Source organism: Rattus norvegicus, chromosome 3 (genome assembly GCF_021556685.1).
Source record: "Rattus norvegicus strain SHRSP/BbbUtx chromosome 3, alternate assembly SHRSP_T2T, whole genome shotgun sequence".
NCBI classification, from domain to species: domain Eukaryota; kingdom Metazoa; phylum Chordata; class Mammalia; order Rodentia; family Muridae; genus Rattus; species Rattus norvegicus.
Window position 1 is genome coordinate 156062493 of NC_141536.1, and position 20277 is coordinate 156082769.

Consider the following 20277-nt stretch of genomic DNA (forward strand, 5'->3'; position numbering starts at 1 on the left):
ATTTTATTTATTTATTTAATGTATGTGGATACATTGTCCCTCTCTTCAGACACACCAGAAGGTGACATCAGATCCCATTACAGATGGTTGTGAGTCATCAAGTGGTTGCTGGGAATTGAACTCAGAACTTCTGGAAAAGCAGTCAGTTCTCTTAACCATTGAGCCATCTTGCCAGCCCAAAGATTTATTTATTATATATGAGTACACTGTAGCTGTCTCAGACACATAAGTAGAGGGCATCAGATGCCATTACAGATGATTGTGAGCTACCACGTGATTGCTGGGATTTGAACTCAGGACCTCTGGGAGAGCAGTTCGTGCTCTTAACCACTGAGCCATCTCTTCAGCACCCATAACCACAGCTGTAGAGGAATACAAGTCCCGTCCCCAGGAGCTGGTGGCAGTCTGGAAGCCGAAGAGAATGTTCTTACCCTCCAAAGTGGAGAGCCAAAGGAAGAGGGACAGGTGCTTCTCACGGTGAGTGAAGGCCTCAAGACCATTGAGCAGAACCCTGAAGGGAGTAGGGAGGAGGAGGGAGCCCTGCAGACACCCGAGGGACAGGAAAAGCTTCCAGACAACGAAAACAGCAAGTGCAAAGGCCCTGGGGCTGGAATGTGCCTGATGTGTTCAGGGAACATCCGGAAGGCTCGAGTCAGAATCCGACCACTAAGGGGCCAGCCAGGACACGGAGTGGAGATATGTTGCCCGCATGTTTCCCACACGTTAAAGGCTTTCCAGGATCAGCTTGCCTTTTCAATCAGCCCCAGCAGCCAGCTCACCACTGAGGATGTGTGGACAGGCAGAGGCCGGAGCTGGACCTAGACACATGGTTGGTCAGGCTTCCGGCTTCCTTCCTGACCTGGTCAGCTGTCCAGGCCTAGGACCGACGCCATTCAGTCCTTCTGTCTTCCGTTCAGCACATCCATTCATCCCCGACTACTCCTTGGCTGTGAAGTGACAAATGGCTGCAGGAGGGTTAGGCTGCCTGCGGGAGGCTTAGCGGTGTGATCAGTGGGTAGAGTGTTGGCCGGGCGGGCATGCGCACAGCCCCGGGATCCCCAGGGCTAAGGAAGCTGATTGTGCGGGTGCTGCACACCTATTAGCAGAGAACTGGCGAGCTGCAAGTTCGGGGTCAACTACGCCACAGGGGGAAAAAAAAGATTATGGTATAGTTGGATGTGGTGGTGCACTTCTGTAATTCCAGTAGTTGAGAAGCCGAGGCAGGAGGATTATAGTGAGTTTGAGGTCACCCCCATCTTAAAAGAGCAAGAACAGTTGTTGCAGAGCTGTCCGTGCACACCCCTTCCCCACCCCATGTGGGCACCTGTGGTCCCTGAGGCCACGCAGCCGCAGCCGCGTTCCAGTTGGTCCTGCTGGCCTGGCAGGTGGTCCTGTCTCTTCGCCTGTGTGAGGGATGCAGGTGTGACAAATGCCAAGCACCTGGCTCATGTCACACAGGGACATTTGGCATCGGCTCTGGCTTCTCATTTCCATCTGAAAATCCAGGGCCCTAAAAGGAAAGCGCCTCTCCTGGGACCGTCCACCAGGAAGTGGCTGACCCCAGACTCGAGCCTCCCAAACTCCTCTCCCCTCACAAGGCCTTGCAAACTGATTCTGGCCCAGAGTGAGCACTCCTGGGCAGGTTTAGCTGAAGGAGGCCTTCGGAAGCTCAGTGGAGCCCCGGGAAGTACCAGGGGCTTAGCCACTTACTCAGGACGCTTCCTCTTGTGAGGCCAGCAGCTGCTATCCCTTCCCCTGCATTCGGTAGTCAGGTACTCCAGGGCCTGCAGGTGCTCCACGACGACAGAAGGGTGGGGCAACAAGGAAGTGGCTGTTGCCATGGAAACCAGACAGTCTGAGTAGGGTTGGGAAGCTTGTGGGCTATGACATTTAGATAGTTCAAGCCTCATCGGGGTCAGAGGGGTCCATTCCTCACCCTCGTCCCTCAGGGGCTATGGCTTGGCCTTAGGTTGCCAGGGGTGTGGTCCCTGCCTGTGGGCTGTCAGAGCCATGGGATCTCTGGGCAGCTTGGAGACGTCCCCAGTGCCCTGAGTGCAGTGTCCTCTGGGCCACACCTGGGGAGGTGCACGAGGAGAGCAAGGAGGGGCTGTAGGAGAGTGGGGCAGGACAGGACCAGCTGCATGGGAAACTCATCTCGCCCAACCTACGGCACCACCAGGACCTTAATGGCTGAAAGCCTTTCTTCGAGAAGCCTCTGCCAGCCTAGTGGGTGTCAGCCCCAGGCCAGCGGAGGCTGGTACCTGTCGCAGCAGGTGTCTGTGCCCACCTGAAAGTTCCAGAATGTGACCAGGAGGAGGGGGCTCCGGAAGAAGCTAGCTCCACATTGGTGGTGATGACACACCTTGCTCCTGTCTGTACACCCAGTTCTCAAGGCACAGGCTGGAATACTGTTGACACACCATCAAAATTTGCAAACAAGCCGGGCACAGTGGGGTACGCCTTTAAGCCTAACACTTGAGAGGCAGAGGCAGGAAGATTTTTCTGTTAGTTCAAAGTCAGCCTGGTCCAGGGAGCAGGCTCCAGCTTTCAGGTCAGCCAGGACTATGGAGAAAGACTCTGTCTCAAAAAGATAATAAATTAATAAATTCATAAATAAAATGGATTTGTAAAATAAGCCAGGTGTGATGGTTCAAGTGTGCCTCAGGAAGCTGAGGCAGGAGGAGAGCTTTGAGTTCTAGATCAGCCTCAGCTGCAGAGTAAGACCCTTTGTCATCTCAAAAAACAATAATTGTAAAATAAAATTTTAAAAAAAGCATAAAACATGAGTTGCACAGATCCTGGCTTACCTTCATGAGGGAAAGTCACTTTATGAACAAAGAAACTTCGCACAGAGAGGTTTAGGAATTTGCCCAAGACCACACAGCTAGCAAGTGGTAATCAGGACTTGAACACAAACTTATTTGGAAAACTTTGCCTTCTTATTTCACTTTATTTTATGCATGTGTGGTGTGCATGTGTGTGTTCATGTGTGTACATGTGTGTGCATGTATGCTTGCAGTGTGTGAGACCAGAGGTTGACATCAGGTTTCTTCCTTGGTCACTTCCACTTATATATTGAAGCAGGGCTCTCTCCGGCTGAACCTAGAGTTCACCTTCGCCTGGTTACCTTGTCAGCCTCCTCGGGAATCCTCGTCTGTGCCAGCCCTCTGAGTCCTGGGGTTACAGGCTGGGTCAGCTTTTCCTCCTTCAGTGGGTGCTGGGGATTTGAACTCTGGTCCTCATGCTTGTCACTTAGACACTTGACCCACTTAGCCATCTCCCTAGCCCTTGTTTAATTAATTTACTAATTAAATTTTGAGATTTTGGGGATTCAGCTCATATACATACAGCCACTAAACTAGATAATATCGCTGATGCCAAGAAGTGCATGCTGACAGGAGACTGATAGAACTGTCTCCTGAGAGGCTTTGCCAGAGCCTGACAAATACAGAGGTGAATGCTAGCAGACAACCATTGAACTGAGAATGGGGTCCCCATTGGAGGAATTAGAGAAAGAATTGAAGGAGCTGAAGGGGTTTGCAACCCCATAAGAACAATACCAACCAACCAGAGCTCCCAGGGACTAAACCACCATCCAAAGAGTACACATGGACAGACCCATGGACCCAGCTGCATATGGAGCAGAGGACGGCCTTGTTGGGGCACCAATGGAAGGGGAAGCCCTTGGTCCTGCTAAGGCAATGTAGGGGAATGTCAGGGTGGGGAGGCGGGAAGGGTTGGGGGAACACATTCATAGAAGAAGGCGGAGGGGGATTTATTTGTGGGAAACCAGGAAAGGTGATAACATTTAAAATGTAAATTTAAAAAAATCCAATAAAAAATGTTAAAAAAAAAAAAAAGAAAAAGAAAATGCCATTATAGACTGTGTCCCGGTTAATTCTTTGTCAGCTTGACACGGGCAAATGTCCTCTGGGAAACATTAGTTGAGGAAATGTCCCCAAGTCTGGTCTAGGGCATCTTCCTAATTAACCGTTTGATGTGAGAGCGTCCGACACACTGTGGGTGATGCCACCCCTCGGCAGGTGGCCCTGGATGGCATAAGAAACCAGACTGAGAAAGCCTCGAGGAGCAAACCAGTAACAAAACATGATTTCTGCATCAGCTCCTGCCTCCAGTTTCCTACTTCAAGTGCTTTGCCCTGACTTCCCTGGATGACAATTTTAAGCCGTAGATGAAATAAACACTCCCACGCCTCCCAAAAAAAGTCTTTTTTGCGATATCCTGGAATTCCCTCTGTAGACCAGGCTGGACTTGAACTCAGATATCCTCCTGCTTCTGCCTCTCAAGTGCTGGGATTAAAGTCGTGTATCATCCTGTGATCAAGCCCAGAGACTAAACACTCTATCACTGAGCTATACCCCTGCACCCCTGCACCCCTGCACCCCTGCACCCCTGCACCCCTGCACCCGTTTTTACTTTTTATTTTGAGAGAGTCTCACAAAGTTACCAGCCCTTGAACTTCTGATTTTCCTTCCTCAGCCTGTGTCGTCAGGAATCTATGGACTGCTGGGCAGGCATTCACATACGCTGTCTTACTGGTTTGTGTCTCTGTGTCTAGTTTTACCTGGCACACAGTAGGTGCTCCATAAATATTTATATAAATTACAATCATCCTGAGAAGTTGCTTTGGCTCAAGCCCCAGTTTACTCATCCGTGCAATGGGTACACTGCAAGACCACTCTGGTATCCATCCTACATGGTTGTTTGGGGGTAGTGAGCTTTAAGGTGATTGAATTGTGTCCAGTTCTGGTCCTTCTAGCTGTGTGATCCTGGGCTTTCTCTGAACCTCCAAGTCCTCATCCATGGGATGGGGGTCTTTGGGTCCTGGGACACTGAATCCTCTCAGATCTCTTTGGGTGGACAGCAACTGACTTAGGGCTGAAGCTCCTGAGGTGATGCCTCTTGCCCTCCATCCACCCTTACAGGGTCCCAAAGCAGCCATTACCCCAGAATCCTTCAGGCTTCCTGGGTCTGCTCCAGAGTCCATGCTGTGCTGAACTGTCCAGGGACTCCCAGAAACCTCTGAGGTGGACAAACCTTCTGGCTTCACATCTATTAAGACTAACCTGGGCATCCCACGCCTTCTGAATGCCAGGCATCTTGAGAGATGGGAAGCCTCGAGGTTATCAACATGCTGACGGGGAAACAGAGGCTGCCCTGTGGATGCTTCTCCTCAGCCTCCCTTTCTCCTCTCCTGCCCGCTCTTCCTCTCAGCGTGGATCTTACTCCTCACAGCATGTGCCCCACCCCGACCCCCGTGGTCTTTTTACATCTGAGCTGACATCACTGTTACTTTGCTGCCAGATTCTCTGTCCCCCAGACGAACATCAGGTTGGCCTTGGTCATGGCTCCACAAATCCCTATCTATCGAATGCACTTGGACACGCATAGCTAAATGTCAGTCCATATACGGTAGGCTTCAGCAAAACTGCTAGACAAGGTGGAGGGACGGGAAAGACATGCGGTCTTGGGTTCAAATTCTGATTGCTGTGTGAACTTGGGCAGGTGCCCTGACTCTTCTGTTTGTGAACTTCCACCGCCACAATCGGAGACTACTGTGTTGCTGGCAAGCAGAAGACCCTGTCCTTGCAGCGCTCTCTCTCTCTCTCTCTCTCTCTCTCTCTCTCTCTCACACACACACACACACACACACGCCCCCAGAATTGAAGGGTTCCAGATGGCTGGGATGTGAAGCTTCTGCTAGTGGCTTCTTCAGGGAGCAGGCAGGCCAGCTGCCACCTGTGCATCCACCCCAAGCTGTCGCTGCACCTGCCCAGGTCACAGAGATGAGGGGTGAGTGTCTCGGAGAACAACCTGCCATGGTGCCCTGTGGGTGTGGAGGACTTGGGAGGAGACCACAGGACCTGCCTGGACAGCTGGGGGGAGGAGAGGTGGGACAGATGCCGGACAGGTGCCGGCAGGTGTCCACAGGCATCTCCCAGCATCGCCCCTAGGGAAGTGCCCTCCTGTGAATGCCCCAGAACCGGCCCAGCTTGTCAGACACCTGCACGGGTAGCTTCTTGTCCAGAGCCAACACAGGTGTAGCTGGGGGTGGGGCTGGAAGTTAGGAGTGGGATTGGGGGCAGGGCCTAGGGAAGTCTGGTCCCCTGAATATTCTGTCACCTCCGTATCCTGTTCCCTCATCCATAAGGGAGCTGCAGGCAGGCCTAGTGAGTGAGCAGAGGCCACACCCTGGTAGGTTTTCCAGGCACACGCATGTGGCCGGGGTGGGGGTATGATAGTGCTTTTAGTTTCCTACAGGTCTGTCTCCAGATCTGCATTCTCCCCCACCTCTCTGGAGGGGGATAAAACGGGGTGTCACGTAGCCTCTCTAGGCTGGCCTCGAATTCACGATGTTCTGAGAGCACCTTGAACTTCTGGTCCTCCTGCCTCAGCCTCCTGGGTGCTGGGACCACAGTCTTGTTCCATCACACCCTGACTAAGGTTTTATTTTGCACTCAAGAAGCATTTGTTGAGTACCTACTGTGTGTCAACTAGGAGCTGGGGCTGGTACTGGGGGCGTGAGGTCCCTGGACTGAGGAAGAAGGAAGGAGAGACACAGGCAGACACAAATCCCGAGAGTCTTCAGCCTGGGGGTGAAGAAAAAGAACGAGACCTGAGACGGATTGACGTTGGTCGTCAGATGGGGCAGAGAGGGCTACTCTGCTCCAGGAGGAGGATAGAGCACCCTGTACAGAGTGGTGGGGAGCACTGGAGGTGGTCCTGGGCCAGCCAGGGTAACACGGGTCAAGACAGAAGTGGACATACACTCAGTTTCAGGACCCACCCCCAACCCTAGCATCTGCCTGAGGGGCTGCTCTGTTCCCAGGAGCCAAGGCCAAGGGCCAAGCTGGAGGAAATGGGGCTGAGGCCCAGCAGCGGACTCTCCAGGGACAGCTAATATCTCTGAGTGCCACTGACAGGACACAGCCCTGGGTGGCAGGGTGGGGGCCGGGCGCTCCGTAAACAGCCAAGGCTCTCGTAAAACTGATCAAAGCAGCAGGCCTGTCCCAGCCCAGGCCACTTCCTGCAGGGGCCCAAAGCCCCCAGCTTGTGGGAGGGATGTAAGGGGGACCCAGGAAAGCCTTTTTCTGTCAGGAGGCTCTCTCTGTGTAAGGGTAGGTCTCTGAACCTATGAGGCCTCTGGTTCCCGGCTTGTCTTACAAATCTGGATTTCGGCAGCCCCTGGACAGCCTGTTTCTGGAACAGAGGTGGTGAGGGGGTATTGGAACACAGCCCTATTACTTTGTGACCTCAGGCAGTGACACCCCTCCCCCACACCCCTGTCCTCTGCTGGAAGAAGGGGAGGTGCTATCCACCCTCTCTAGAGGCCTCAGGCTGCAGAATCTTCTCATTATGATTTCCAATTGCAGTTCATTAATTGTTGGTAACAGCACTGACCCGGCCCTGACTAGGTGGAAAGGCTGGGTCCTCACAGTGAGGCTTAGGGATGTGGTACCCACAACAGGCAGGGACTGAGGGAAGATCCTTCTCATCCCCTCAGAGTGGAGGTGAGAACTCTCTGGGCCTGACTCTGGTGTGCCTGTGCCTCAGCCTGGGGACTCCGGGAACCCTGGGGTGTCTCAACAGAACTTGGGGCCCCTCCTCCTTTCCGTTAGGCATGATGGAGAGAGCTGAGGCCTGTGATGTGAACACAGGCCTGTGATCCCAGCTACTGGTGGGGGCGGAAGTAGCCTGGAAGGTTTCAGAGCATCCTGGGTAGCTTTTTTTTGAAGTCCTACCTCTAAGCCAGGTATGGTAGCATCTCTGTATGTGTAGGCTGGGGGCAGAAGCAGGAGGATTGCCAAAGGTTTGAGGCCAGCGTGGACTCCACAGTACCAGGTCTGTTGAGGCTGATTAGCAAGATTTTGTCTCAAGAAAAAAATAAAGGAAATGACTGGCCATGGTGGGAGAGGCCTTTCATCTCAGCCCTCGGGAGGCAGAGGCAGTTGGATTTCTGAGTTCAAATCTAGCCTGGTCTATAGAGTAAGTTCCAGGCTGGGCTACATAGATTCTGTCTCAGAAAATAACAACAAAAACAAAATAAGAAAGAAAAGAGGAGAGAGAGAAAGAGAGGGAGAGGAAGAGAGAGAAGGGAGTTGGGGGGGAGAGGAAAGGCCTGGTTTTAAAATAAAACCTGTCAGGCGGTGGTGGTGCATACCTTTAATCCCAGCACTAAGGAGGCAGAGGCAGAAGGACTTCTGTGAGTTCAAGGCCAGCCTGGTCTATAGAGCAAGTTCTAGGACAGCCAGGGCTACACAGAGAACTCTGTCTTGGGGGGAAAAAAAAAACAGACAAAATAAACCTAAAAAGACAGGAAGGAGGAAGGAAAAAGGGTAGGCAGGGACTATAACTTGTTGGTAATAGCTTGGGGCCCTGGGATCAGTCCCCAGCGCTACAATCCCAGGAGAATGGAAGTGGCCAAGTGCCCTCCTGACAGCTGGGATATTGTGGTAGCTCCCCTCCCCCATCCTCCTGGCCCTCCCTCTGTGCCCTCCAGTGTACATCGAGTAGAAAAGCTAAGTCAGACCACATCTCTCCTCCGCTCAGAGCCCACTCTGGCTCCTACCCGATCCACAAAGCCAGAGTTCTCAAAGCTCTAGGCCCAGTGTAACTAATAAGGCCCCAGCTCTGTCCCCAGCTCCTGACATGTGGGTCTGTGTGGGAGGCAGGACAGGACCCGGAGCTCAGGGCAGTGGGTGCTGGCACCTAAAATGGTCTGCAAGGGTGGGCAGAACAAAGCTACAGAGCCTAGGGTCACAGCAGCAGGGACCTCGGGACAGGGCAATGACTGATGCCCACTGTGCACCTACTGTGTGCCAGGCCCTCCCTTGAAATATTCGATGGTGAAAGAGGAAGAACCTTGAGTGGGTGGACAGATCAGCCTTCTGGGATCTGCACAGTCGCCCACTATGGGAGGAACCCACGCCCCCAAGACCAGATAACAGATGTTTGGTGACAGAGCCATGGCCCTGGCGGGTCTGTCCTCTGTGTATGAGCTTGGTGTTCCATTTCCCTCAGTAAAGTGTGGCCACAGCCCATGCCACAGTTTCTCTCTGTGGGACCAGCGACTGGCCTCGCTTCACTTTTAGAACCTCTAAGGGGTTTCCCTGGTTGTGGGGAGGGGCGTCTTTTGTTTGTTTTGAAACAGGCTCTCATGCTGCCCACGTTGGCCTTGAATTCATTGTGTGTGGGAGGTGAGCTTTCTATCTTCCACCTCTGTGGGCCCCCGCCCAGGAGATCCGAAGTCTGTGTCCTCCCACCATGCCACCCCCCGCTACCCTGCATCGCCATTGCAGCCAGCCAGTGAGGTCCAGCAATAAATCAGTCGCAGGTTGACCTCCTTTACTGAGGGGAAACTGAGGCGTGAGAGGAGAAGAGCGGCCCAGGGAAGAATTTGAAACCATTTGCAGAGGTCCTGGAATTTGAGTGCGTGTGGGAGGGAAGGGGGTGTGGGAGGAGAGGGGGAGGGGGGGAAATGTGGAGCTCGAACCGAGCACCTCTTACTTGCTGAGCAAGCTTTCTAACTCTCAGCCGTCCTCTGCCCCCTGACCACTGACTTCTCAGAGCCCAGCCTTCCCCTCCCCTTCTTCACTAAGGTCACAAGCAGCTCAGTGGAAGAAACATGAAAGAGAAGGCTGGGCTTAGAGGGCCACCGCCACTGCCCCAGCTCACACAGCCCTGGGTAGTGGGGCTTGTTCGCCAGTGTTTCGACAAGTGGTGAGGAGACAGGGGCCAGGAAGGGCAGGCCCTGCCTGAGGTCAGGCAGCCCTCCTGGGCCCTGGCTCAGCAGAAGCTGGCCCAGAGCAGGAGTCCTGACTCAAACTTCTTCCAGAGCCTTCCCACGGCCCTGGTGGGGGTGGGGGACCACTTGGCATTTCCTGTTTGTTTGGGCAGGGCCCAGGCGAAGCCTGAGGGGATACACAGGGATTTCATGGTCCTGTCACTCAGGAACTAGGCCTCTATCCAGAAGGCAGGGGCCGGGTCCCACATCCTGGGTTTGATTCGCTCTTGCCCGATTCAACTGCCTGTCTCTGTCCCCACCTCTACCCCAGACTCCTCACCTCAGATTTCTGCAGTCTGGGGATTTACCATCCAACAATCCAATGAGCTGACCTCAAACCCCTGGGAGGCCTCAAGGCCATGAGCACTGCTTCTCTGTGCCTCAGTTTTCTTCTCTGTTAAACAGAGTCGTTGTGAGGATGAATTGAGGAGTTGTGTCCACATAGCATTTAGGGAGTTGTTACCCAAACAGCGGGTCCTGATACTGACCTAGCATGCTGTTTCCCAGATAAGAAACAATGGCCTTAGGAGGGGAAGGGAACACACAGCTGGCAAAGGCCTGTCCACCTCCAGCCCCTAAGAGGCCATGTGATGCCAAGCAGGTATCCTGGTGATAACCAATACAAGAACGTTAAACTCCTGCCCTGCCATTGGCTGGCTGTGTGGCTGGCACACTGCTTACTGTACGTCTAATCCTCAGTTTTCACTTCTGTAAAATGGGAGGAAACTAACATGCGACCAGGACTTAAAAGAACTGGTAAGGCAGAGCCTGAGCCTGAGCCAGTGACTCACACAGCATTCTTCCCAGGAGGAGGCATAGTCTGTGCCCTGGGTGGCCCAGGCAGCTGGAGGAAGCCCCCATCTCCAGCCCACCCCAGCTGGCTTTGTTGGAGAGGCAGCACATCCACAGGGTGAGTGTCCTGTTTATGCTCCAGGGTGGCCCAGCTGACAGACCTTTCCCGCCCTTCCCCCACAAGGCTGTTCCTCAATCACGGTGGCCTCTCCCAGTGCCTCCCTCTAGACCCTGTCGTCACCTTCCACACCTGCACCTTCGTGTTTCTCTCCCTGGTCCCTCCCAGCCCCTCAAGGTTCCATCCCCACTAGATTTTCTTTTTATTGACTCTCATTAGCGTCTAAAACAGCATCTTTTAACAGATTAAGCACTCCATAAATATTTGCCCAACAAAAGAGGTTACTGTTTGTACTATGGTTGTGCATGGGGAGCAGGAGTCAAAAGCAGAGACTGTGCACGCTATGGAAGCGTTCCCTAGTGAGCTCCACCCCAGCCCTGTAGACCAGGCTGGGCTTAAACTCCCAGAGATCCACCTGCCTCTGCCTTACAGGTGCCGGAATTACAGGTGTGGCCATCACACCCAGCGACTTCCTTCCTTTTTGAGGCAGGTCTTGTTGAGTTAATCTATTTACATTTTTTTTTCCTTTTCTTTTTTTTTCGGAGCTGGGGACCGAACCCAGGGCCTTGCGCTTGCTAGGCAACCGCTCTACCACTGAGCTAAATCCCCAACCCCAATCTATTTACATTTAAAGTTAGTCTTATGTCATGCCAGTTAAGTGTTCAAATGAATGAATGAATGAATGATCCAACAAGCTCCGGGATGGGTGGAGAGTGAGGCTTTCCCCAGCTTCCTTGGACTATCCAGGTAGAAAAACGTGCAACTTAGCTGGGAATGCTGGCCGACACCTCGGTATCCCAGCACTCTGGAGGCTGAAGCAGGATGAGTGCTAGGAGTTCAAGGCTACCTTGGGTTATTTACGGTTACATAACCAAAAGGCACCTGGTAACGCAGGTGTGGTGGCTCGTGCCTGGGTCCCAGCACTCAGGAAGTCGAGGCAAGAGAAAATAAACCTGCTGGTGGTGGGCAGGCGAAATCTCCGAGTTCAAGGTCAGCCTGGTCTACAGAGAGAGAACGATCCAGGATGTCTGGCACCACAGAGAGAAACCTTGTCTCAAAAAACAAAAACAAAAACAAAAACAAAAAACACAGTTCAAAATCATGGTCAGCTACATAGTGAATTTTAGGTCAGCCTGAGCTACAAGGGGCCCTGTCTCAAAACAAAACAAAACACCCCAAAATCTGCACCACCACAAAACAAAACACAGGAAACACCTTTCTTAGCCCCCAACTCCTGCAATTGCTTGTATCACAGCCCTTGACTTCGAAAGGCCTTGTTTACCTCATCTACCCCTGTGTGTGTGTGTGTGTGTGTGTGTGTGTGTGTGTGTGTGTGTGTGTGTGAGGTGTGTGTGTGAGTATGTGTGTGAGTTGTGTGTGTATATGTATAAGTGCATTTGTATGGGTGGGTGTGTATATGTGTATGTGTGTGTATGTGTGGGTGAGTGTGTATGTGTGTATATGTGTGTGTTTGTGAGCGTGCATATATTGTGTGAGTATGTCAGTGTGTATATGTGTGTGTGAGTGTGTGTATATGTATGGGTGAGTGTGTATGTGTGTGTATATGTATATGAGTGTTTGTATGGATGTGTCTATGTGTATGTGTGTATATATGTATATGTGAGTGTATATATGTATATGTGTGTATATGTATATATGGGTGAGTGTGTATGTGTGTGTATGTGTGTAAGTGTGTATATGTGTGTGTGTGTGTGTGTGTGTGTGTGTGTGTGTTCTTCATCCTGCCTGCATAGCCAGCAGCTTCAGGTTGGTGTCCCTGGATCTGGAGTGCAGTTGGCTGTCCCAGCTTCCCCTGTGACCTGGCCTTGGCCTTGCCTTTCCTCTTAGCCCCCAGTTACTTCCTCACTTGTAAAGCTTGGGTCCCAGCGGCTGCTTCCTACCTTGTCTGCTGAGAGAACCAGGCGAAGCAGCTGGGGTCAAAGGGCTCGGCCCAATGCCCAGTTCTGCGTGAGCGCCTGGCCAGAGCCAGAACCCGCCTCGCTGTGGCCTCAGTTCCTCCTTTTGTAAAGGAGACAGAGCAGCATTTCCTCCTGAGAGAGCCGGGTCTGCTCCACCCACACCATCCTCTTCCACTGCAGAGAAGCATGGGGCTTCAGAGAGGCTGACCACCATGAGGAGAGAGGAACATCAGCTCCATCCCCCCAACACGGGGAAATGGGGTTCCTTGGAAAGCAGTGAGCCACAGGCGCACCATTCCCACGCACCTGCCATTTGGTCAGACTGGGGCAGCTGGGGCCCTGGCGGCCAGGGGAAAGGTGCATGGCCCTGGGGGATCCCAGCAGCTTCCGAGATATTTCCTGATGCCTGCCTGGAAGGCCCTTGCTCCCTCTTCGAAGAGGAGAAACCCAAGGCCAAGGGGCGTTCCCACTGGCCACCCGCTCCCAGGAGTGGCGACTGTCTTCCTGCCTCTGCCCCAGCTTTGCCCCTTCTGGGAAGGTTCTTCCTCTAGTGGCCTACAGATCTGCCCCCTTCCCAGTCAGCACGCATACGTCACTTCCTCAGGGACCTTCCTGACCAGGCACTTGCTCAGAGCCTTGAGGGTTTCCGCTTTCATAAGGAGTGTCCTGCTCAAGTCGAAGGTCTCCTTCCCTGGAGACTTAGCCCCAGAGCTCTGTACCTGAGCTGGTGCTCGCCTGTCCTGTGGGGGTTACCCCTGCCCCTCTCTGCACCATCCACAGCTGGGCTATTGCTTAATCTACACCGTTCTAAGAACAGGGGGTGTCTGTTCTGTACACTGTGGAACCCCTGGGGCTATGAGTAGTCCCCAGCACACAGTAGGAGTTTAGCAGTTATTTGGAGGGGGAATACATCGCTACTATTACTTTGTTCCATTTCTTTCTTTCCTACTTATTAGAGAGGATCTCATGAAGCCTTGAACTCCTGATCCTCCATGTTGGGATTACAGGTGTACACAACCCCTCCCAGGAACTGTTCAGTTTTACCTTTTCCTTTTTTGGTACTAAGAGACAGCTGTCCTGTTTGATGACTCAGGTGTGTAATCCCAGCACTGGAGAGACTGAGGCAGAAGCATTGCCAGAAGAACTTTGAGGCCAACCTAGGCTACATAGTAAAGTTAGCCTGAGCTACATAGTAACACCCTGTCTTTAAAAAAAAAAAAAAGAAAAAAAAGCAGGTGCCATCTGGTTCTCCTCAGAATGGTTGGTAACAAAGTGACAGGCAGAGTCCTGCCCAAAGCCCTGAGTTTCTAGTCCTTAAAAACAACCACTGTCAGGGAAGGCACAGAGAGGGAGGGGTATCCCATGCTTGCTAGGCTGTCAGAAAGGGTCTCTGGCAGAGACTGGGACTGGCCCAACTACCCCACCCCCAGCTGTCATAACTGTGGGCAACTGGAGTTGCCAAACTCCACCACAGCTGCGTCACCAAGGGCCAGAAGGACCCAAGGCAGAGGGGGACTGGGCAGGGCCCACACCCAGGCTGGCTTCAGCCACAGAATTAGCCGAAGGCTTGCTCCACATCCACCGTTAGTCACTCTGCGGCCGGGCTACGTGGGCACTGGCTGGAATGAACTCTCTTTGGACTTGCAGCAAAGTTCGGGAATGGTGTGTGAGCTCCCACACCCCCATTTCCCAAAGGACAGAAAACTGTGGACCTGACAAGGTCATGGGAACCCTGAGATTTCCCCTGCCCCTGTGACCCCCTCCTTTCTTCTCTCCATAACCTGTGTGTATGCCTTCCTGGATCTCTGTCTCTGTCTCTGCCTCTGCCTGCCTGCCTGCCTATCTGTCTGTCTCTGTCTCGATGTGGTGTGTGTGTGTGTGTGTGTGTGTGTGTGTGTGTGTGTGTGTGTGTGTGTGTTCTGGACCAGTCATATCATCCCGAGCCCCAGTTTCCCTATCTATAAAATGGGACGATAATAGTCCTTACTTTGGAGGAGTGAGCTGGGAGTTCAATTATCCTTTGTGAGCCGGTATACACACGGTCACCTGTTGGCCACCAGGGACAGCCACAAGTGGCAGACAAAGATGGCAAGTTTGCCTTCTTTCCTAGTTTCACTTTTTTCTTTTGAGACTAGGTTTCTCTATGTAGCTCTACTTGTCCTGGAACTCACTCTGTAGACCAAGCTGGCCTCAAACTCAAGAGATCTACTGCCTCTGCCCCTGAGTGCTGGGCCGCCACTGCTGGCCTTACTCTTTTTCTTTTTTCCTGGATGTTGACCACAATAAGGACCAAAGGTTCGGCCAGGAGGAGCCCAAGAGCCAGGCCATCCGCTTGCGGCTGCCAGTCAAGCTGACAGGCTTCTGTCCAGACGAACCAACTCCATCTTCAATCAGGATGTGCTGGAAAGGTTATTTATGAGCTGCACTAACCGGCCACCTCTGTCCCTGTCCCCAGTGATCCAAAAGATGAAGCTTCCTGGCCACCGTTGTTGTGGGGACCATTACAGAGTCACAGATGTTGTGCGGATTCTGGAAGTGCCCAAGCTGAGGGGGGGTGCACTGCGGGTGCGAACGTGGCGGATCCTCAAGGCTGGGGGTAAGATCCTCACTTTTGACCAGGTGGCCCAGGAGTCTCCCAAGGGCTGAGGCACTGTGCTCCTGTCTGGTCCTCAGAAGGGCCGAGGGTGTACTGACATTTTGGCAGGGCCCCAGGAACCCCACACAGCCATACCAAACCCTATCTATGTTGGTTCCAAGGGCCAGGAGTTCGAGAGTGCCAGAGGCCCAAGGGCCAGTCAAGGCTACAAAAAACTAACTTTGGATCTTGCTGTTAACAAAAAAAGCTTTGGATGTTGAAAAAATATTTTTTATATAAGTACACTGTAGCTGTCTTCAGACACACCAGAAGAGGGCATCAGATCCCATTACAGATGGTTGTGAGCCACCATGTGGTTGCTGGGAATTGAACTCAGGTCCTCCAGAAGAACAATCAGTGCTCTTAACCGCTGAGCCAGCTCTCCAGCTCTCTCTCTTTTTCTTAATGTATATTCGTCCTGTTTTAAAAATAACGAAAAGAAGGTGGCGGTGGTGGCGCACGCCTTTAATCCCAGTACTCAGGAGGCAGAGGCAGGCAGGTGTCTGCGAAGACAGGAAGGTCTAGAGTAAGTTTCAGGACAGCCAGGGCTACAAAGAAAGTCGCTACCTCAAAAATAGAAACAAATAAACAAACAAAAACAGAAGAGAGAGAGAGAAAGAGAGGGAGAAACAAATGCATCTCAATCTATTTCATTTTTATTTACAAACAATATCTGTAGCTCAGGCTGGCCTTGAACCTTTGACAGCCAGCCCTCCTACCTGAGCCTCTTCTATTCTGGGATTACGTTCTTGAGCCAAGCCATCTGACAAAGTACAGCTTTTCCTCTCTCTCTCTCTCTCTCTCTCTCTCTCTCTCTCTCTCTCTCGGTTTACTTGTTTTATTTTATGTGTGTGTTTTGCCTGCATGTATGTGTATTCACTGTGTGTGTGAGACCAGTGCTCCCAGAAGCCAGCAAGGGTGTTGGAGTCCCTGTAGTCTCAGATAGTTTTGAGTTGCCATGTGGGTGCTGGGAATTGAACCCAGGTCTTTCACAAGAGCAGCCAGTGTTCTCAACCATTGAACCTCTCTCCAGCCCCTTTTTAGTTTTTGAGACAAGCCTTCATCACCATGTTGCCCAAACTGTCCTCAAACTCATAATCCTCCTGACGCAGGTTACACAGAGCTGAACTAATGGTTCTGGTCCATTCTGCTTTTGCCTCCTGAAGGGTTTGCCCTGCAAACCAGACCCAAAGTACCTGCTTGTTCCAACCCCACTGGCATCTGGAAGGGTGGTTGTGTGGAGTGGATGGGGACTGTGGCCTGGGGGACAGGCCTGACAGGCTGTGGAAAGGGAGGGACACCTGCCGGGTACAGTGCACACTTTATAAATCCTTTGTGACAACTGCTCCTTCAGACCCCCTCTTCCTTCCCTGAGTGCTCCAGGGCAGTGACCCGTGGGTCAGGTCAGGTTAGGTCCCCACACCAATCCGTTCACTAACTCTTTGTATTTCTGGAAGCCAGGGCATTCTAAACAAGCCTTCTACCATCAACTACGTCCTACCCACTCCCCAACCCTCTGTCTCTTTTCTTATTTTGAGACAGGATCTCACTGCATAGCCCTGGCTGGCCTGAAATTCCATAGGCAGACCAGGCTGGCTTCGAACTCACAGAGAGACACCCCCAGCCAGACCCCAGCTGACGCTGAGATTAAAGAATATACTACTCAACCCAGGCCTCTGCAGACTTTTTATTTATTTATTTATTTATTTTGGTTCTTTTTTTTTTTTTTTTTTTTTTTTGGAGCTGGGGACCGAACCCAGGGCCTTGCGCTTCCTAGGCAAGCACTCTACCACTGAGCTAAATCCCCAACCCCCAGACTTTTTTTAAATTTATTTATTTATTTATTTATTTTTGGTTCTTTTTTTCGGAGCTGGGGACCGAACCCAGGGCCTTGCGCTTCCTAGGTAAGTGCTCTACCACTGAGCTAAATCCCCAGCCCCACAGACTTTTTATTTTGACACAGCTTTTTATTCAGTTGTCTAGCCTGATCTAGCTTCACTTTGTAGCCCTGGCAGGCCTTGCTGCCATCCTCCTGTTTCAGCATTTGGCAGACTGCATTACTAGGTAGTTAAATGACATGCCAGGCTCTGCTGTAGGCCTTAGGACACATGAACAAGGGGCAGGGAAGAGTCCTTGTAAAGGCAGCATTATCAGGGATGGTCAAGTTTACCTGTTTCCTAACGGAGGTGCTGGCCAGAGGGGAAACTGGGCTTCAGCTGAGGATCAGGCTGGAGATGGTTCTGTGTGTATGTGTGTGTGTGTGAGTGTGTGCGTGTCTATGTGTGTGTGTGTGTGTGTGTGCCTGTGTGTATCTCTGTGTGTGTGTCTGTGTGACTGTGTATGTGTGTGTCTGTGCGTGTGTGTGTGTATGTGTGTGAGTGTGTGTGTGTCTATGTGTGTATGTGTGTATGTGATGTATGGGTGTGTCTGTGTGTGTGTATGTTGTGAGTATGTGTGTGTCTATGTGTGTATGTGTATGTGTGATGTATGGGTGTGTCTGTGTGTGTATGTGTGTGAGTGTGTGTGTGTCTATGTGTGTATGTGTGTGTGATGTATGGGTGTGTGTGTGCGTGCGTGTGTGTGTGTGTGTGTGTGTGTGTGTGTATGCTTGAGCTTGTACCTTAGCTTTATTTAAATTTATGCCACGTGGGTATGTGCACATGAGTGTGGGTACCTATGGAGATCAGAGGGCGCATCAGATGTTGGGGAGGGAGAGTTACAGATGATTATGAGCCACAGGGCATGGTTGCTGGGAATTGAACCTGGGTCCTCTGTGAGAGCTCTCAGTGCTGAGCCAGCTCCCCAGCCTCTCCTACTGCTCTGCTGTCTCCTCTCTGGCTGGAGTGGGAGCCTGGGATGGGGAAAAGCAGCACAAAGGAAGCTGGAGGAGTCATGAAGTGAGGAGGCTTGGTGAGGACGGAAGGAGCTCCGTGGCTGCGTGCCCTGAGGTCCCTGGAAGCAAGCCTAGGACATGGGATTGAGGGCAGGGGTCCAGGTCAGTATCAACAGCACCTCCCCATGGAGGACATTGGGCGGATGGCCTTCATCCCAGGAAATGGTCACCATGGTGACAAACAGCCCCTTCTGGGAATGGAAACACCCCCACACCCCTACCACTGCCACAGATGTCGTCTGGCCAGCCCACAGTGGAAGCAAGCCAGCTGTGCACCACTGGAGGCCTGTCAAGATACCAGAACACTCTGCAGCCCAGAGAGAGGCAACATGGCGAGGGGATTTGGAACTCAGCCCTCAGAGCTGGAGTCCAGAGTCTCAGCTCTGCCTGTCAACTTGAAGAATATCAGTCAGGTATGGTCACTGGTCACCTGTGCACTTACGGCTCCTTGAACGGGGACAGAGATGACAAGGACAGCTTCCCAACAGAATCTGTCACCCATGTGATCAGCGCATGGGAAACAGTCAGACATACGGTGTGCACAGCAGACACTCCACCCACCCCCACGCCACAGCCTCGAGCTGCAGCATTCATCCTGGGCACACGAGGCAGGGGCAGGACAGGGGGCTGTCCCTGTGGGAAAAGAGGGAGAAGCCAGGTGTGGTGACACTGGCCTAGAATCCCAGCACTCAGGAGAAGAGGAGGAAGATGGTTCCGGGCTAGCCTCGGCTATCGTCAGTAGTCTAAGGACCAGCAGGTATGCCTCACAAATAGAGCTTACCCAGCACGAGAAGGCCCCTGGGTACCATTCTCAGGACTGAAAGCAAAGTCTGGGGGTGCAGCTCAGTTGATAGAACCCTTGCCCAGCGTGCAAAACGCCCTGGATTCTGTCTACACAGCATAAGCCTGGTCTGGTGGCTCGAGTTCAAAATCCCAGCATGTAAGGGGTTCAAAGTCATCCCTAGCTCCACAGATAGCTTGAACCCAGCCTAGGATACATGGAGCCCAATCCTGACACACACCCCTCATCCTGCCACAAAAAAAGGGGTAAAGTTTCTGTGGGTGGATGCTCCCACGCCAGTCAGAACCCCCAGGCCCTGGCGACAGGGGTTTCCTCTGTGCTTTGCTCTGTGTAGGTCTTTCTTTCTGTCTACTTTCCCACTCTGGAAAGGCATTCTTCCCTCAGGAAAGCCCCAGATCCTGGCCCCGCAGCTCCACCCAGAGCCCTGGCCTGCATGTGGCCTAGTTCCTGCCCCTGTGGATCGTGGGATTCTGAGCTGCTGGCCTAGGAGCAGGAGCTGAGGGAGAGAGGGGACTTCTCAGAGACTCCCCGCCCCCCTCAGCACAGCCTGGGATCCTGTGGTACAGGGGTGGGCGGTGGATCCCATCACTGATGAGAACTCCTAATACCCCTTCGCCTAGCTGCTAATCACTTCCAGATTGGTCGGGTCAGGGCCAGGGCTGCAGCCGCCCGGCTCCATAAACAGCCCAGCATTCCAGATGTCGGCTGGCTCCAGCCTGTCGAGAGCAGGTTCATGGGATCAGGGGGGTGTGTAGCAGGTGGAGGACCCTCCCCACCAGCAGCTTCAGTGCCCCAGCCAGCCGGGGATCCTAGGTCAGAAATGCACCTTGGAGAATAAAAAGTCAGGGGAGGGAAACTGAGGCCAGAAGAAGCAGAGGAGGGGACAAAGAGGCAACTATGCTTCAGTACCAGGGACCCAGCACACAGTAGACCTGCACACTGACAGGGACAGGGAGGAGAGCCATCCTGGCCCATCCTCCTCCCCAGCGAATTAAACACAGCTCCCCTCTGGGCCTTGATTTCCTCTTAGGTCAGCCGGGAAGGCTGAAGTTCCACAAAGCACTCTAGCTCTGCTGGGTACACGGCTGCCAATCATGCCTTCTCATCCTCCAACCTGAAAGCCCTCTTTCAGGAAGTGCCCTGACTGCTGGCACACCTCTCACTTTGTGCCAGCCACCATCCAAACAGTGCCTACTGTCTTTGAGTCTCTAAGGAGGAGGAAGAAGAGGAGGAAAAGGAGAGAAGGAGAAGGAGAAGGAGAAGAAGAGGAGGAGGAAGAGGAGGAGGAGGAGGAGGAGGAGGAGGAGGAGGAG

At 52.6% G+C, this 20277-nt stretch overlaps 2 long non-coding RNA genes across 6 annotated transcripts; one reads left to right on the plus strand and one right to left on the minus strand.

Moving 5' to 3' along the window:
• Positions 1 to 17: 17 nt before the first annotated feature.
• On the minus strand, positions 18 to 13214 carry LOC134486209 (uncharacterized). 5 transcript variants are annotated; one of them, XR_015683973.1, is made up of 8 exons: positions 12941 to 13183; positions 12617 to 12808; positions 11598 to 11763; positions 6506 to 6611; positions 2288 to 2474; positions 1711 to 1831; positions 1325 to 1510; positions 18 to 947 (listed from the first exon to the last, which is right to left on the minus strand). It is a non-coding gene; the product is annotated as an uncharacterized LOC134486209 (long non-coding RNA). The 5 variants fall into 5 exon arrangements; XR_015683975.1 differs by lacking the exons at positions 6506 to 6611; positions 11598 to 11763; positions 12617 to 12808; positions 12941 to 13183 and having other exon boundaries at positions 18 to 1136; XR_015683976.1 differs by lacking the exons at positions 18 to 947; positions 1325 to 1510; positions 1711 to 1831; positions 11598 to 11763 and having other exon boundaries at positions 2288 to 2577; positions 12941 to 13166.
• Positions 7303 to 16936, plus strand: LOC120101789 (uncharacterized). The gene is made up of 4 exons (XR_015683977.1): positions 7303 to 7532; positions 10613 to 10715; positions 15090 to 15230; positions 16812 to 16936. It is a non-coding gene; the product is annotated as an uncharacterized LOC120101789 (long non-coding RNA).
• The last annotated feature ends 3341 nt before the right edge of the window (positions 16937 to 20277 follow it).